The sequence below is a fragment of the Ascaphus truei genome, chromosome 16 (genome assembly GCF_040206685.1).
Source record: "Ascaphus truei isolate aAscTru1 chromosome 16, aAscTru1.hap1, whole genome shotgun sequence".
Lineage (NCBI taxonomy): Eukaryota > Metazoa > Chordata > Amphibia > Anura > Ascaphidae > Ascaphus > Ascaphus truei.
The window spans coordinates 49,444,723-49,458,198 of NC_134498.1; the positions used below are offsets into that span (position 1 = coordinate 49,444,723).

The 13,476-nt window shown below is 45.5% G+C and overlaps 1 protein-coding gene across 2 annotated transcripts in view; it reads left to right on the forward strand.

The window, feature by feature from the left end:
- The first annotated feature begins 3,085 nt into the window (after window positions 1-3,085).
- Window positions 3,086-13,476, forward strand: part of LOC142467608 (ligand of Numb protein X 2-like) — a 52,045-nt gene continuing 41,654 nt past the window's right edge. The window contains exon 1 of one of the 2 annotated variants that reach the window (XM_075573527.1): window positions 3,086-3,162. The gene's annotated coding sequence lies outside the window, so the exon portion shown is untranslated. The remainder of the gene's footprint in view (window positions 3,163-13,476) is intronic. The other variant, XM_075573525.1, reaches the window with a different exon arrangement.

A 13,476-nucleotide genomic window follows, 5' to 3' on the forward strand; every position in this document is an offset into this window, starting at 1 on the left:
GCACAGAACCCAAAGTGTAATCATAGCAGGTCAAGCACAGAACCCAAAGTGTAATCAGAGCAGGTCAAGCACAGAACCCAAAGTGTAATCATAGCAGGTCAAGCACAGAACCCAAAGTGTAATCATAGCAGGTCAAGCACAGAACCCAAAGTGTAATCATAGCAGGTCAAACACAGAACCCAAAGTGTAATCATAGCAGGTCAAGCACAGAACCCAAAGTGTAATCATAGCAGGTCAAGCACAGAACCCAAAGTGTAATCATAGCAGGTCAAGCACAGAACCCAAAGTGTAATCATAGCAGGTCAAACACAGAACCCAAAGTGTAATCATAGCAGGTCAAGCACAGAACCCAAAGTGTAATCATAGCAGGTCAAGCACAGAACCCAAAGTGTAATCATAGCAGGTCAAGCACAGAACCCAAAGTGTAATCATAGCAGGTCAAACACAGAACTGCACAGAACCCAAAGTGTAATCATAGCAGGTCAAGCACAGAACCCAAAGTGTAATCATAGCAGGTCAAGCACAGAACCCAAAGTGTAATCATAGCAGGTCAAGCACAGAACCCAAAGTGTAATCATAGCAGGTCAAACACAGAACTGCACAGAACCCAAAGTGTAATCATAGCAGGTCAAGCACAGAACTGCACAGAACCCAAAGTGTAATCATAGCAGGTCAAACACAGAACCCAAAGTGTAATCATAGCAGGTCAAACACAGAACCCAAAGTGTAATCATAGCAGGTCAAACACAGAACCCAAAGTGTAATCATAGCAGGTCAAGCACAGAACCCAAAGTGTAATCATAGCAGGTCAAACACAGAACCCAAAGTGTAATCATAGCAGGTCAAACACAGAACCCAAAGTGTAATCATAGCAGGTCAAGCACAGAACCCAAAGTGTAATCATAGCAGGTCAAACACAGAACCCAAAGTGTAATCATAGCAGGTCAAACACAGAACCCAAAGTGTAATCATAGCAGGTCAAGCACAGAACCCAAAGTGTAATCATAGCAGGTCAAGCACAGGCTTCACTTTGCTCTTATTTTTGCCTCCGAAATCCTCCAGTACTATTCATGTTTAGAGAAATATTGAATTAAAGACAATTCTTTGGGTCTTCTTAAAAATGTCCAGTATAGCGATATTCTAAAATAATTGCTATATACCTAGCACTACACTATACCTAGGTTTTATCAAATAAAAAGCACATCAACTATTACAATATATTTCCATATATTATTTATTATAATCTCCAGGAGATTATACAGGTTACCAGTCTCAGATCTGTATCTCTCTCTAACTACCAGTCTCAGATCTGTATCTCTCTCTAACTACCAGTCTCAGATCTGTATCTCTCCCTAACTACCAGTCTCAGATCTGTATCTCTGTCTAACTACCAGTCTCAGATCTGTATCTCTGTCTAACTACCAGTCTCAGATCTGTATCTCTCTCCCTAACTACCAGTCTCAGATCTGTATCTCTCTCTCCCTAACTACCAGTCTCAGATCTGTATCTCTCTCTCCCTAACTACCAGACTCAGATCTGTATCTCTCTCTCCCTGACTACCAGTCTCAGATCTGTATCTCTCTCTCCCTAACTACCAGTCTCAGATCTGTATCTCTCCCTAACTTCCAGTCTCAGATCTGTATCTCTCCCTAACTACCAGTCTCAGATCTGTATCTCTCCCTAACTACCAGTCTCAGATCTGTATCTCTCCCTAACTACCAGACTCAGATCTGTATCTCTCTCCCTAACTACCAGTCTCAGATCTGTATCTCTCTCCCTAACTACCAGTCTCAGATCTGTATCTCTCTCTCCCTAACTACCAGTCTCAGATCTGTATCTCTCCCTAACTACCAGTCTCAGATCTGTATCTCTCCCTAACTACCAGTCTCAGATCTGTATCTCTCTCTAACTACCAGTCTCAGATCTGTATCTCTCCCTAACTACCAGTCTCAGATCTGTATCTCTCCCTAACTACCAGTCTCAGATCTGTATCTCTCCCTAACTATCAGTCTCAGATCTGTATCTCTCTCTCCCTAACTACCAGTCTCAGATCTGTATCTCTCTCTCCCTAACTACCAGTCTCAGATCTGTATCTCTCTCTCCCTAACTACCAGTCTCAGATCTGTATCTCTCCCTAACTACCAGTCTCAGATCTGTATCTCTCCCTAACTACCAGTCTCAGATCTGTATCTCTCCCTAACTACCAGTCTCAGATCTGTATCTCTCCCTAACTACCAGTCTCAGATCTGTATCTCTCTCTAACTACCTGTCTCATATCTGTATCTCTCTCTAACTACCAGTCTCAGATCTGTATCTCTCTCCCTAACTACCAGTCTCAGATCTGTATCTCTCCCTAACTACCAGTCTCAGATCTGTATCTCTCTCCCTAACTACCAGTCTCAGATCTGTATCTCTCCCTAACTACCAGTCTCAGATCTGTATCTCTCTCCTTAAGTACCAGTCTCAGATCTGTATCTCTCCCTAACTACCAGTCTCAGATCTGTATCTCTCTCCCTAACTACCAGTCTCAGATCTGTATCTCTCCCTAACTACCAGTCTCAGATCTGTATCTCTCCCTAACTACCAGTCTCAGATCTGTATCTCTCTCAAACTACCTGTCTCATATCTGTATCTCTCTCTAACTACCAGTCTCAGATCTGTATCTCTCTCCCTAACTACCAGTCTCAGATCTGTATCTCTCCCTAACTACCAGTCTCAGATCTGTATCTCTCTCCCTAACTACCAGTCTCAGATCTGTATCTCTCCCTAACTACCAGTCTCAGATCTGTATCTCTCTCCCTAAGTACCAGTCTCAGATCTGTATCTCTCCCTAACTACCAATCTCAGATCTGTATCTCTCTCCCTAACAACCAGTCTCAGATCTGTATCTCTCCCTAACTACCAGTCTCAGATCTGTATCTCTCCCTAACTACCAGTCTCAGATCTGTATCTCTCTCTAACTACCAGTCTCAGCTCCCCCTCTCTCATCTGTATGTCTGTCTCCCTTTTGTTACCTAAGTACTTCCCTCCCTCTCACATCTCCTCCTCCTCCTGTCTGTTACCTGTCCCTACCCCTCTTACCTCGCTCCCTCCTCCTGTGACTCACTTCCCTTCCCGCCCAGGTGAATCTCCTGGACGTGTCAGGGGCTGCTGCTGTCCCAGGTAAGTCCTTGTCCCCAGGGGGTGGGGGTTTCGGGTCCCTGGGACCGCTCATTCTTTAGAGGGGAATGTGACAGTGACATAAGAGTCTTTATACACAGGTTCTCTGGGTTCCCCCAGCTGCAGACGTGTGCACACCTGTACCTGCGCCTGGGCTAAATACAGGAAGCCACTGCTCCAATGTCACTGCGATACACACACACGCACTATACACAGTCTATATATAGACAGTGTATATATACACAGTGTGTATGTGTGTGTATGTGTATATATATACACATACACACACACACACACACTATACACAGTCATATACACAGTTTATATATACACGCACTATACACAGTCTACACACACTACGCAGTATATATATATATATATATATATACACACGCACTATACACAGTCTATATACACACGCACACTACAGATAATATATATATATATATATATATATTTATAGTATAACATACACTCACGCACTATTCACATAATAAATATATATATTATTACATACATGCGCTATACAGTCTAATATATATATATATATATATTTATATACACACACACACGCTATACACAGTCTATATACACAAGCGCGCTATACACAGTCATATATATATATATATACACACGCGCTATACACATAGTCATAGTCTCCTCTCTTCCTCAGGTCGGCAATACTGGTTTACAAAGGAATTTATGGCTAAAACAGAGGTTTGGTAGCAGAAAAAAACAGATTTAGATAAGGTGGGGTGAGAAAGGGATGTTTGAAGAAATTGGAAGGGTAATTAAACAGTGACAAGTAACAGCATGGAGGGGAAAGGTGATGGGGAGAGTGGGGGGGGGGAGGTGTGGATAATAACATTGGCAGAGAGGCAGGCAGGATAATTACAAACAATTGTGATAGTGTGTGAGAAACCCCATATCCGCATTAAGTCCTCTTGTTTTGGTGTCACAGAGTCTTATCATTCTGAGTTCAAATGTTTTCCGCTCTTGGGTACGTTTAAACATTCCATTGAGGATTTTCATTTTTAAATAATTTATGGAATGATCTGGTTGTGAGAAGTGATGTCCCACAGGTGAGCAGTATCTTCCTTCTTCGTGATGGAGTATAGAGTGTCTGTGCATATTCATTCTGCCTTGAAGTTTTTGGCTGGTTTCCCCAATGTAGCAGCCTTGGTCACATTTATTACATTGAATAATATAAACTAAATTCCAGGATGTGCATCTGTATGATCCTTTAAACATTGAATGTTCTATGGTTGTGACTTGCTGTGGGATCTTGACGTATATTTTTGCAGAGTTTGCAGCGTGTGTTGTTGCACGGTTTTGTGCCATTATCAGTGTCTTTAAGTTCGTTGTGAAGTTTTCTGCTGACTAATTTCTATTTCGTGGTTGCCTAAATGCAAGAATGGGAGGTTTGGGGAAGATTTCTTTTAATGTCGCATCCTCTGCCAGCATGGGTTGCAGATCTTTGATTATTTTTCGTATTCCCTCTAGGGTAGGGTTGTATGTGGCCACTAGTGTTATGCGTGTGGTGGGTTCTTTCTGTCTGTACTGTAACAGGTGTTCCCATGGGGCTTTTAGTGCAGATGTAATAGTTTTGGCAATGGTCTTTGGTTTGTATCCCTTCTGCCTGAATGATTTGGTCAGGGTTGTGAGATGCCTGTTTCTGTCTTCAGTGTCAGAGCATATGCGGTGGTATCTTATAGCCTGGCTGTGTATGATACAGTACCTTGTTTGGTATGAGTGGGATGGAAGCTGGAGTTGTGAAGGTAACTGCTTCTGTCTGTGGGTTTCTTGTATACAGATGTGTGTAGTTTGCCATCTTTCAGTGTTACTGTTGTACCAAGAAAGTGGAAATGGATGAAATGAGTTCAGGGACTCGTGGAATTGTTTTTCCTTCATCCTCTCTCCATATTATGAACAGGTCATCAATGTATCTGTAGTACAGGTAGTCCTCGTTATCCAATGTTTCACTTTACAACGAATGGCATATCCAACGCTTTACAAAGCAACCCTAAGGGCCGTTTTTCGATGCCGGAATGCGTTATCCGACGCTCACCGCCACTGATTAACATGCGACTCCATTTACAACGGTTTCACTATCCAACGCTACTTCCAGAACGGATTCCGTTGGATATCCGAGGACCGCCTGTGTTTGTAGGGTTTGTGGGGGCATGTAGCTAGGAATCTTTGTTCAAGATGTGCCATGAAAAGATTGGCATATTGCGGTGCCATCTTGGTACCCATTGCAGCCCCCATTCGTTGTAGGTACATTTCCTTGTTGAAGCTGAAGTAGTTGTGTGTGAGGATGTATTCTATCAGTTTGGTAATTACATCAGCGCTGTATTTCTGATCCAGGGGAGATGTAAGGCATTGCAGGCATGCCTCAATACCATCCTTGTGGGGGATGTTGCTGTAAAGGGATTCTACATCCATGGTGACTGGCAGTGTGTTGGATGGTAGTTGGTTGATGCTGTTAAGGTTATTGAGAAAATCTGTGTTATCTTGTATGAAGCTGTTGGTGCTTCTGACTAAAGATTAGAGGATATTCTCCACTAAGCCTGATATTTGTTCCGTGAGTGTATCCATACCTGTTATAATGGGTCTGCCAGGGTTTCCTGGTTTGTGGATTTTGGGAAGCATGTAGAAGATCCCAACTCCAGGTTTGTCAGGTATTAGTTACTTCAATTGTGGTTGCAGGTGGTTAGGGAATGTTTGAATGAGATTCATGAGTTGCTTTGTATATTCCTGGGTTGGATCATGCGTGAGCTTCTTGTACTAGGTGTTGTCTGTGAGTTGTCTGTTGCCTTCTTCTATGTATTTATTTGTGTCCCTAACCCCCACTGCGCCTCCGTTTATTTGCTGGTTTGATGGTGATGTTGTGGGTGTTTCGCAGTACCTTGATTGCAGATCTCTCCATGGGGGATAGGTTGTACATAGTTTTTTTTCTGCTGTGCTGATGCTAGTGAGGAAACTCGCCATCCGAAGCTCTGTATGTAGCCGTCTAGTTTGACGTTGCGTCCTGTTGGTGGTGTGAAGTACGTGTTCTTCTTCTTGTTGTTGTTCTCTGTCATTATGGGGGTGTTCTCTTTTTTTGTGGAAATATTCTTTCAGTCGTAGCCTCCTGAAGAATTCTTCTAGGTCTGAGTACAATTGGATTTGATCCAGTTTGGTGGTGGGGCAGGATGTTAGTCCCTTGGAGAGATCAGAGGTCTCCAGGTTTTTAGAGGTTACAATCAGACAGGTTTATAACTCCCTGGCGGCTGTGTGGGGTTTTGGGTTGCTGGTGTGTATCTGTCTTGAAAGTCAGTTGGGGTTTCTGGTTCTAAGTAGTTGTCCTACATTTTGTTGGTTTGAAATGCCTTATGTTGTGTCCATGGTCTGCAGTGTTTGTGTATATATGTGTATGCACACACGCACACAGATGCATATATATATATATGTGTGTGTGTGTGTGTATATATATATTATAAACTAAACACGCGCACGCACATATTACATACAATTAATCTTATGGTTCAACTTGTAACCCAATGAAATGTGGACGAATGAATAAAACTGGATTCGCAAAGCGGAGAAGCGTGATATCGTATGGACTTGAATCGCGGATAACACCTCCCCGGGCATTATTTGTACCTGGCTGGTTCTGCTCTTTGCAGTTCTTGCAAAAATATGTAAAGCTAACAATATCGACAAATAGGTTTTGCCGGTTCTGGCGTCCGAGTGTTGTGGTGCTCCGGCAATAACATTTGAATATTTTGTTGAATGTATTTGTTTAGTTGCGACTTCCGGGCTTAAATCTTTATATAATACATCCCTTTCTAAAGTGTCTGCGTCTGCACAATCGATTTAGACACAGAGGTGACCAACTCCAGTCCTCAAGGGCCACCAACAGGTCAGGTTTTCAGGATATCCCTGCTTCAGCACAGGTGGCTCAATCATTATAACTGAGCCACTTATTGAGGCACCTGTGCTGAAGCAGGGATATCCTAAAAAAAACCCTGACCTGTTGGTGGCCCTTGAAGACACACTCCATGGTTAGTGCCAAAACAGATATATAACCTGTTATCACCACCAGCACTGTACTAATAATAACTGTGGCCCCTCCCCTAACGGCAGGATGAATTACATTAAGTGCCGCTCTCAATGGGGATCGTGCCATGTGCACACGCCGTACGCAGCGCTCAATCCGGACATCGCTAGTAAACGCTTCCCTAATGTGCTAATTTAGGGCGTAGTGAACAATTTTTAATTCTTATTCTCCTCTCCTGGAATAATATTGCTTGGTGTGTCCGAAACTAAACATGGGCGAATTTACATTATTTTTTTTTTTTTTTGCGAATTTGCGGCTGTTTTTTTTTGGTTTGCATATTTCCACGAATCGGGCTCAAAAAGGGCTATTCGTGTTTTCCGTGTATGTGTATATATGTATATGTATAGCACATGGCGGTTTAATAATACTGTACGTGGTCGGATTTTTAATCCGCCTGCGGATTGGATTCTTAAAAATCCGTACGGATCGTACCCAGTGGCCGGGTTAGGGGAATCCGCACGAATTGAAACTGGAACAATCCGTCAGCAGATTTTACACCGCGGAACGGATTTTGAATGAAATGCTCGGAAAATTCCGGGAAAAAGATTTGGACATTTCTGCCCATTTCTACTCTAAACCTATCTGTCTCACTACAAAAACAAGCAGCTAGTTCCCAGTACTATGCCTGTATATTTGGATGGATGCCATGGAAACGTTTTATTCTGTGCTTAGCGCTGTTGGCACATACATAAAATACAGATGTTCACTTGACCTCTGGTTTTGGGTTTTGCCGCTAGTGTTTTGGGGTTTTTGGTTCCGGTTTTGCTTACTCCCTTAGTTATGAATTTGGATTATGGTGAAACTTAAAATACATATATTTATATACACTAACAAAGCGGAATTGAATTGATATTTATTTATGGTTTTATAAATTAAATATAATTCCAATGGGGTCACTTATAATATTTTATTAATGATGAAATGTATTTATTTTTTGTTTGTTTAAAATAAGTTTGCTGTATATATTTGAAAATTCAGCACAATCCAAAGCATTACAAAAGTCTGTCTGTCTGTCTGTCTGTCTGTCTGTCTGTCTGTCTGTCTGTCTGTCTGTCTGTCTGTCTGTCTGTCTGTCTGTCTGTCTGTCTGTCTGTCTGTCTGTCTGTCTGTCTGTCTGTCTGTCTGTCTGTCTGTCTGTCTGTCTGTCGTTCCTGGCCCGAGTGCTGGGATATTCAGTTTGGTTGTATAATGTAATTATTGCAGGCATTCACATCTTGAGAAAGGTCTCGCAATTGGGCTGAAGCGTTGATGTGTTTGGAATAAAACATTTTTGCACTATATCTGTAGTCCCCTGTAAGTGCCTGTGCAATAGTTGCACTATATCGTCGCTGTGCAGTTATAACTTAGGAAGTGCATTTTTGCCAAAAACGCGCTAAATGCACTTTCCGAATTTCTTGATATTTCTTTTGAAAAAAACTAATTAAAGACGCTGAATTTTCAGAACGTGTCATATCAAATACCTTCCTTTTTAAATATATTATTTTTCATGTCAAAGAGAACATTTAATCGCTTTTTCCTCAGTAGTAAAAGAATGTAGTTAATTATTTTAACCCCTACGACGACTATCTATATACAGTATCTATATGTACACACACACACCTGGGTATGTAACTCATCGCTCTGTCTGAGCGCGGGCAGTTCAGGGCAGGTTTGAATGTGGCTAGGATAAAATAAAGTTTAAGACGTTCGTGGATAATAACAGTTATCAGAAGCAGCTGTGGCAGACCTGGCTAGGGTACAATGCCGCTGTGGTCTTTAAAGTGTTATAGCTGCCGCGGGCCTGGATAAAGTCGCCAAGATGTGCTGAGCCCAGGAGAACCAAAAGGACAACCATTATAAAGCGGTACCTCTGGGAAGTGTTCTGGCCTGTATCGTGCCTCCGGTAATTGGAAGGGGGGAGAGAGCGGCACCGCCTGAAATATGCTTTTGAATCCACGTCTCGCTCCCTCCAGCAGGAAGAATAACAATGTATTAATTACAGGGCATTACATCTAAACCCATAATGAATGGATCAGTAGAAAAGAAACCGCGGATGTATCTCTTTGTCGGCCAACGCGCATTCCTAACTGGCACGTGCACTGATCAGATCGGAGTTATAAAGCAGTAGTACTTCATCCTACTGTACATTGCTGCACCAGGTTTTTTTTTTTTTTTTAGGTTCAATGAGCTTTACACAAGATTTAAACTGGTGAATAAACAGAGCAGCAGTTAGTGCCTCTCGGGGTCCGTGCCGATGGATAATCGCTGTAGTGTTCGAGATGTTACAAGACACTTCCAGCAAGGGGGAAATGAATGTTTCTGTGTAATTGGAACCCCAGCGGGTAATTATTGTGCTTCACATTTATCTCTTTGTGATGGCAACATTATGTAGTTGATTTATTAAACTCTGCTAGCACCGTACAGATATATATATATCTCTAAAAAAGTTTAGTCCCATTATAAAATAAATTGGATAAAGTTTGTGTGCTCATTTGCATGTCATTACCCAGGATCCCTAGCTGCAGTGGAAACACTGTAAGCTAAGAGATAAAGGGGAAGGGCAGGTTTGTAGACGTGTTTGAGACATGTGAATGTGCTCACAAATGTTTTTATTTTATTTGCTTAAAGATCGTACATACTCTCTAAAGCCACATTCTTTACCAAGACATTAAAAACATTACAGCAGCTGTTGTTGTTGTTTTTTCACACCTCATAGGAACCGGGTTATCTCCTGGCGCTGAGCCGCGCCTCTCCCGAGAAACCTATCGGTAATGTTATCAGGTTTCATTTTCCCTCCAGGAAAAACAAAATGGTTGTTTAATAATCTCCGGCTAATTAAACAGCCTTTAAAACGCCTTTAAAAAAACAGGACACATAATACGGGTAACTTCGTTAGTTACATTTAAAAAAAAAAAAAGCTGAAAATATTGCAGTTACAGTCTGGGGGGGGCGGGGTGTCCCCTGAATCCGATGCTGTAACAAAAAGGGGTTGGTTCGGAGAAATCGCTGTTTTTCACAATGTCAAAAACATTTGAAGATACCAATCCTTTTTTGTAGGTAGTGTCGCCCTCCTGCGTGTAAGTGCCCCCCCTGTACCGGTGCTGTACTGAGCCCTGAGACAGAGCTGCATTGTGTGCCGTTGGGGCAGGACTAGTGTGTAAGTGCAGTATGTCGCGTGTGACACTATATCCCTGCGGTGTTATCCTCCCGTAACCAGCCGCGTTTATTGTAACCGTCACCGGGTCCTCCCTTCTCTGACACTGCGCGCCTCTTTATCTTTACCCCGAAGAACGCAGAGCCGCCAGTGTGCCGCAGGCACCACTAGGCTGCGCTTATAGTGCCGGCAACGCGCCAGCGACGTCAGGCCACGGTTGCTGGAAAAATCAAAATGGGGTGACTACCAGCGATCGCGACCAAGCCGTCGCGTCGCGCTCACTATAAGCGCACGCGACAGCGGCAATGCATTTGTTTTGACGCGACGTCGCCGGCACTATAAGCGCAGCCTCAGGGTGAGCATGTTATCTTGTGGCGCATAATGTTACTTATAGATTTAGAGATTATTTAATGAATATTTTTACTTGTGATTGTGTGAAGAAGTCTGAGAAATAGACAAGCAAAGCGCTGTTATATACAGAGCAGGGGGCGGGGCAGCTTCCTCCATCCTGATTGGCTGCTGCTGTGTAATGCAGCCAATCAGAAGGAGGTGGCAGGAGTCGGGGTAGGGGGAGGCAAAAGAGCGGAGGAAAAGCATGGAGCAGAGAGGTGTGTGTTGTGTGTCACTGTGTGTGTTGTGTGTCACTGTGTGTGTGTGCTACTGTGTGTGTGTGCTACTGTGTGTGTTGTGTGTCACTGTGTGTGTTGTGTGTCACTGTGTGTGTTGTGTGTCACTGTGTGTGTTGTGTGTCACTGTGTGTTACTGTGTGTGGGTCACTGTGTGTGTGTGTCACTGTGTGTGTGTGTCACTGTGTGTGTGTGTCACTGTGTGTGTGTCACTGTGTGTGTGTCACTGTGTTACTGTGTGTGTGTGTCACTGTGTGTGTGTCACTGTGTGTGCACCAATTTGTGTCAATTTGCGCTATTTCATATTCAATTTCCTTTAAAAAAAAAAATCCTTGGAAGGGTGCTCCCTCCCACCCACTCCATCCCACTCCCACCCACTCCATCCCACTCCCTCCCACCCACTCAATCCCACTCCCTCCCACCCACTCAATCCCACTCCCTCCCACCCACTCAATCCCACTCCCTCCCACCCACTCCATCCCACTCCCACCCACTCTGTCCCACTCCCACCCACCCCGTCCCACTCCCACCCTGTCCCACTCCCTCCCACACACTTGATCCCACTCCCTCCATCCCACTCCATCCCACTCCCTCCCACTCCCACCCACTCAATCCCACTCCGTCCCACTCCCACCCACTCCCACCCACCCCGTCCCACTCACACCCCGTTCCACTCCCACCCCGTCCCACTCACCCACTCCATCCCACTCCCACCCACCCACTCCATCCCACTCCCTCCCACCCACTCCCTCCCACTCCCTCCCACCCACTCCGTCCCACTCCCACCCACTCTGTCCCACTCCCACCCACTCTGTCCCACTCCCACCCACCCCGTCCCACTCCCACCCACTCCCACCCACTCCATCCCACTCCCTCCATCCCACTCCCACCCACTCCGTCCCACTCCCACCCACCCCGTCCCACTCCCACCCACCCCGTCCCACTCCCTCCCACCCACTCCATCCCACTCCCTCCATCCCACTCCCACCCACTCAGTCCCACTCCCACCCACTCCGTCCCACCCCATCCCACCCACTCCCACCCACTCCCTCCCACCCACTCCCTCCCACCCACTCAATCCCATTCCTTCCATCCCACTCCGTCCCACTCCCACCCACTCACCCTGTCCCACTCCCACCCACTCCCTCCCACCCACTCCCTCCCACCCACTCCCTCCCACCCACTCCATCCCACCCACTCCATCCCACTCCCACCCACTCTGTCTCACCCCGTCCCACTCCCACCCCGTCCCACTCCCACCCCGTCCCACTCCCACCCACTCCATCCCACTCCCACCCACTCCATCCCACTCCCACCCACTCCATCCCACTCCCTCCCACCCACTCCCACCCACTCCGTCCCACTCCCACCCACTCCATCCCACCCACTCAATCCCACTCCTTCCATCCCACTCCCACCCAGTCCGTCCCACTCCGTCCCACCCACTCCCACCCCATCCCCCTCCCACCCACTCCCTCCATCCCACTCCCTCCCACCCACTCTGTCCCACTCCCACCCACTCCGTCCCACTCCCACCCACCCACTCCCTCCCAAGATTTTTTACGAAACAGAATATAAATTGGTGATTACTTGGAGTGAGATTTGGAAAATATAACGTAGCAGTCCTGTCCTTTTATAAATACCATTCTTCCTCAGGCTGGTATTATAGCAGGCGCTGGCGCTGGCGCGTGGGCCAATGATAAATACCTGTCTCCCTATAACAGTTTATCCAGTGCCGACGCGCGTGCGCCTGGCAGACAGCATTAACGCGGCAGCTGTGTGGAAATACAAAGAAATTTGTCTTTTCGAGCGGCTGCCGTGCCACATGACACTGTGAGCCAATCACAGTGCGGCCTACCATTGTGATGTCAAGGCCACGCGCGTCACTGTTTGGCCCATAGGCACTAAACGCGCGCCTGCGCTATATTACATGCCTCACCAAGATTCTCGTGCACGTCGCACCTTTCACCATCTTGTCCAGTATTTTTGGACAAGCCACCTGGCACCCCTCGCCAGGCCCGCTGTTCGGTTGCGGTATTTTTGTGTGGGTTCCGGCACATTCTCTTGGTTAGTCGGCTGGAAGTGGCGCGCTGGTGAATAGGGGGGCTTTGTGCGGGATACCTTCTGTTTTTCGTACTGCGGGTTTCTCGCTTCTCCTGAGACCGGCTTTCCTGTGGTTGGAATTCTTGCAGGCGTTGTACGTCCGTGTTCACAACACAAGCGGCTCTTTGTGTGTGGGACTGTCCAAGGCCCAAGGTGTGGTGCTACAGAGCAGTGCCGAGTACCACTTACTTTTTCCATTCACAGTCCTACACATTCCTTTATTTTATTTGCTTTAAAAAGGACCGCTCCCTTTCTGCTTCTTAAGCATAATTAGGGGCAAAACGGTTACACGTAATTATAGTCTAATTTCGAAATGGCATTTGTGTTCTAGGAGGTACATGGTGTGTGTATGT